Here is a 6000-nt window from a genome sequence, read left to right as displayed (position 1 = left end):
GGTAAATATTCTTTTATTTATAAACGGTTGGGAGTATCTACCTTTTATTTTAGGCAATGGTATTGTCATGCATAGGGCGTCATGATCGGAGAAGCTACATGGAAATACCGATACGTCTCTATACTCTTCTATATTTGTAAGAAAGTTATCCAAACATGTTGAAGTGGACTCTGTAATGCGCGTGTATTCTGAAGTAACAGGGCGTAAATTGTGTTCTAATAGTAACTGTAAAAGTGCTTTAGTTTTGCTATCTTCTGGGTCAGCAAAATTGACATTGAAGTCTCCTCCTATTACTACAGATTTGTTTTTTAAATTACTAAGGTATAGATCCAATTTTTCGATAAACGTGTTAAAGTTTGAACTCGGGCATCTGTACAAAACTACTACATACGTGTATTGTTGTGGAATGATTCAGTTCCATATTCAAGGAACTGATTTCGAAGACCTTTTCAGAGTAATGTTTTACAATACCTGTTGTCTTACACTTATCCATATACTTATCACTTACAAATATAGCAGTACCTCCCCCTTTCGTATTTTGTCGTGATGACTGGGTAGCTAGGAAATATCCGGGTAAGCTGATGTTTTTATATTCACTAGGTTCAAGCCAAGTTTCACTTATCATTAATATGTTTGGTTTTACAGGTAGATCCATATCAATAAAAGCTTCCAAGCTGAGCAGTTTATTTCTAAGCCTATTAATGTTTAAATGCCCTTCTGACCGGGATTCTTTTCATTCATTATTCTGAACTGTAGCTACTTTAAGGTCGTTACCGCGGCCGCGGCTTAGCAGGCAGGGTCACTACCCGCTAGGCCATACCGGTCGTCGTCGGAATATTAAACGAACAGAGAAATAGCTACTCCGAAATGGTTTACCACAATATGTATTCTGTTTGAGTATAATTTTAGAGTAATACTATTTGAAAATCTAGCTAGAAATCCTATCTGTGTCTAGAGCTAGAATTTCTCTATTTTGGCATATATAAGTAAGAACCATAAATGGAAAAGAAGCCTCGAGGGACCGTCCACACTCAAGAGACGCATGTCCGCCGACGCAGAACGGACGTCAGCGCCACGCCACGCCGCCTGAATGTAATTTAAAAAACCGGCCAAGAGCGTGTCGGGCCACGCTCAGTGTAGGGTTCCGTAGTTTTCCGTAATTTACTCAAAAACTACTGAACCTATCAAGATCAAAACAATTTTCCTAGAAAGTCTTTATAAAGTTCTACTTTTGTGATTTTTTTCATATTTTTTAAACATATGGTTCAAAAGTTAGAGGGGGGGGGACGCACTTTTTTTTCCTTTATAAGCGATTATTTCCGAAAATATTAATATTATCAAAAAACGATCTTAGTAAACCCTTATTCATTTTTTAATACCTATCCAACAATATATCACACGTTGGAGTTGGAATGAAAAAAAAAAATTTTTTCCATTTTTTATTTTTGCACTTTGTTGGCGTGATTGATATACATATTGGTACAAAATTTCAGCTTTCTAGTGCTAACGGTTACTGAGATTATCCGCGGACGGACGGACGGACGGACGGACGGACGGACGGACGGACAGACATGGCGAAACTATAAGGGTTCCTAGTTGACTACGGAACCCTAAAAACGTTTGATTGAAGGCAAATTAAGAAAAGGGCTTGTTAATACCAGAAAAATGCATGTTTGCATAATTTCAGTAGCATAATTTTGCATAAAACCAGCGTGACTCAGGGGACCGTAACCATGGCAATAACAGGCAAGAAAAAGTTGATTCACCCATTTGTATTTGGTTGGTTAACTGATAAATATTGTAACTACCCGAAAATTGCCACATCTAAGAACAAATTAAATTATTTTCATAGAAAATATTTTAAGTTGTATTTTTTTAAGTAGTAACACTACTATTATGTTATAAACATTAAATAAATGTGATATACAAAGAAAAAGTTTCGACCCTTGCCTTCGTGCACCGATGGCCGAGTGGTTTCAGGCATTCGCCCGGAAAGCGGAGTACGCTGGTTCGATTCCAGCTCGGAACACTGGAGGCCTTGGTCACTTTTTCTTTGTATATGACATTTATTTAATGTTTATAATTCCCACATCATTTGTAAAAAGTAATCTATAAGTAATCTACTTATAGTAATAATTTTTTCCTTGTCCTTTTCTTGTTTTAGGTCAGTATTTACTTTCTAATTCCAATTAGAAAGAAAAACGTACTGTATCTAAAATTCTTTGATACCAACTTATTACAGATACTTAAACGAAATAAAAAGGTAAAGAGCTAGTATAAAATTCACGTAGCGTTTTATAGTAAAGAAAATGATCGGCAAAATGTATTCAAGTATTTTTTGCAAGCGCTTCTCAAAGTTACGAGCTTCTTTAAGCTTTATTACACAGTTAAGCTAATAAACTTGAATTTTATCCCTGAGAAGCGATTGGGATGCGTAAGGCGTCTAGGCTCGTTTCAGGCGGGTTTTTATACGGTTCTCTTGAAAATTTAATATTGCTTTACCCAATTTTCTACTTGAATTGTGGCGGGAAAGAATTATAAGGGTCGGTTTAGAATAAAATACATTTAGCAGTAAATATTTAATGCTTAAGCAACATTTTCGCAAAACCGATTAAAGCGTGTTCTTAAATATTATAATAATTTATTAATAAAACAAACAACTGTCTGTCAAAAAAATATGACTTAAAAATGAAAATATTGAGTTTGTAAGACAGTAACTAGGAACATCATCAATGGCCTCTAACATCAATAATATGATGGGTTAAGCAGCGTCCATTAGATTGCGGCACTTCCGCAAGTGGCTAGTGAGCCCAATGCGAGAGCGGCAGCACAGTCAGCACACACACTAACAAATGAAAGATAAAACATACATACATACATACAATCACGCCTGTATCCCATGAAGGGGTAGGCAGAGCACATGAAACTACTCAAGTTTCAGTGCCACTTCTGGCAAATAAGGGGTTGGCAGAAAACGAAACTGTCACATTGCAGTGACAGGTTGCCAGCCTCTCGCCTGCGCCACAATTTAACCCATATCCCATAGTCGCCTTCTACGACACCCACGGGAAGAAAAGGGTGATGAAATTCTTAACCCGTCACCACACGGTTCACACACAGATAAAAATATATTGAAAAAGGCAAGTAAATAAATATTAAAACGGCCAATGGCCTGTAGGCAATATAACATAGACTATATATAACTACACCGCAATATATGCAATACACGGTCGAATAGATAACACTTTATTGTTATAGTCCGACGGTTCCTCTCTCTGCAGCCCTAACCACCGGCAGCTTGGGCCCTGCCCCGCTGCTGGCGGCACCCTAGGTTAGGTTTTTTATAATGTGTTTATATATTTTGTATTGTTTTGTAAGTGGTTTTGTATTTTACTTTTAGTTTATATACAATTTGTAGGTACAGAGATACAAAGGCGAGCTTATCCCTATAAGGGATCTCTTCCAGCTAACCTTGGAGTAGATGAGAGAATCGTTCCAGTAGGTAAGATAGACAAACTTACAGGAGTACAATAAAGGTCAAAAGTCAAAATTAAATAACGTAATCCAAAATATTGCTATTTTAATGTTAATTAAATAAACAATCATACATACAAAATGAAGCGTACTATAAAACAAATTTTCTCATTGTTTTTTTTTTTTTTTTTTACTGTAATTTATTTTACTGTTCTGTCTCTTTTTTACCAATATTATAAAAATAGCCTAATCTATCTACACAAAATACATAAAATAAACTCATGATATAACAATATTATAAAATAGCCTAAATACACACAAAACATAAGATACAGTAAAATACAATGAAATTAACGACTAAGGTGACAACAGGCGGACTTATCGCTAAACAGCGATCTCTACCAGCCATCCCTCAAATAGCGAAACAGCGAACATAGCAGCATAGATAGATAGATATTAATACTCTTTATTGGCACGCCATAGCAAAACACAGCATAGACAAAACAATTGGTTAAAAAGACAGACAACAGATAGTTATAGTACAGATAGAGATAGATAGTTTAGTCTTTAAATGATTTCCCAACGTCAAATTTGAACAAGCAAAACTACCCGTCCACGCATAATTGACGAACCGAGTTCAATAAACCACTTAGTAAAGTCATAACCTCGCCAGCGTAGTCGGTTAAATGATCAGTGCTCCCGAGCATAATTCCTTGCCCCAATTCCTAGGGTTGCCAGGTAGATTTACCCCAATATCGTGACAAAAGACTCGTGACTGAAACATAATTGTATTCTCAAGTAAGCGAATTTATGTAAATTCTTATTGAGAATAAAGTTCTAAACCTTAAAAGCACATAGTATAATTATAATAATAATACACGCACCTACAGAAATTAGTGAGCCTTCTTTGATGCTTCTGTCGAGAAATGTAAAATAAAATCAAATGAAAAATGTGTCAACGCGATACCTTCACGTTTTCGAGATTTAAAATTGGGCTTTTCATTGCCTATATGTATTATCAAATAATTTTACAATGATCAACAAAATGTAATACCTATTCACTTTTCATTTGTTTTAAAAAAAAATCAACACAGGCTAGATCACTTGAGGGCTACTGTTTGTTTGTTGTTTTGTTCTTATCCGTGCGTGGAATCAACAACGTTCCACTTGTTGTTTTTTTTTTTTTTTTTTTTTCGGGAGTCGGAAGGACACGAAAAAATCGGGAAATTTCGTCTAATCCCGATCATCTGGCAGCCCTATTCCTAAGATGGAGTCGTAATCCGATTTGCTGGGCCGAAGTTCCCGCATTTACATAAACTTTGAGAAGCTCTGCGATAACTATCATTAGGTTGACGCTGAAGATTGTGTTTTGCTTTGCCGCTGCCGTAGCCATACTAGCCATGTTTTTGGATGATTGGATGATAATGTGAAATATGGTCCTTTAGTATATTATGATTAGCATGGGTCTAATTTGACGTAATCTAAATAACCTTTAAGGAGCTCTAAGACAACTAGCATTAGGTTAACGCAGAGGTTTTCGTGAATAAATAAATAAATATTGGGGACACCTTGAATATCTGATTTGATGGCCCTAAGTAAGAGAACTTTGACATGTTCTGAGATAAGTAGTATGTTTTGGCTTTAGATATATTTTTTACTTTATTTCAAAAATACATTAGAAAAATACACACATTTTCCATTAATCATAAAATGATAACTAGCATGTTTTGGCTTTAGATATTTTTTTTTTACTTTATTTCAAAAATACATTGGAAAAATACACACATTTTCCATTAATCATAAAATTAAAAATACATATTTTTGTTCCCTATGATGGTCATGAAAAGTGATATATTAAGTAGACAACTCTGAAGAATTATATTGTCTTTTTCTCCAAATTAATAATTTTATTTAATTTAAAAGTAATAAGTCTATGTAAATAGGTAAGAAACGTACTTTAACAAATTACCAATATCCAAACCCGCTTGGATACGCAAAATTCAAATACCTTCCTTAATATACCTAAGTAAGAAAGAGATCAGGGATCAATTCATAAGCTTTATATCTAGGTTGTATAGGTCCTGGTTTATTCAGACCCCATCTAACTGAAACGGTAATCTTTCCGAGCCCGTAGAATACGGATGAGCACAACTTGTGAGTGGTTTTATCACAGTATAATTTTAGTACACAGTACTTCGACTGTAGGTAGGTAATAGGTATACCTATAATAAAATTGAAAGCCATACTAGAAGTCGCAAGGCAAGTTAAAAGGGGCAAAAGGGGCAGGAGGACAGTGTGGCGACGGATCAGCGTCGGCTTCAAGTCAGTGACTGGCAAGAGGCTGGGCAGGATCGGGACAGGGGGGCGATTTTTGAATCTCGCATACGGGATTTTGTCACTAAAATACCGGTTGAAAACGGTGACTTGCTTATTATTTTCAGTGACAATTTTCTGAATTCGAACGCGTGAGACTCAAAAATCGGCCCCCAGGTGGCGATCTCTCGTTTCGGAGGCCAAGATTAATTT

Source organism: Leguminivora glycinivorella, chromosome 4 (genome assembly GCF_023078275.1).
Source record: "Leguminivora glycinivorella isolate SPB_JAAS2020 chromosome 4, LegGlyc_1.1, whole genome shotgun sequence".
Lineage (NCBI taxonomy): Eukaryota > Metazoa > Arthropoda > Insecta > Lepidoptera > Tortricidae > Leguminivora > Leguminivora glycinivorella.
Note: the sequence above shows the minus strand (reverse complement) of the source record.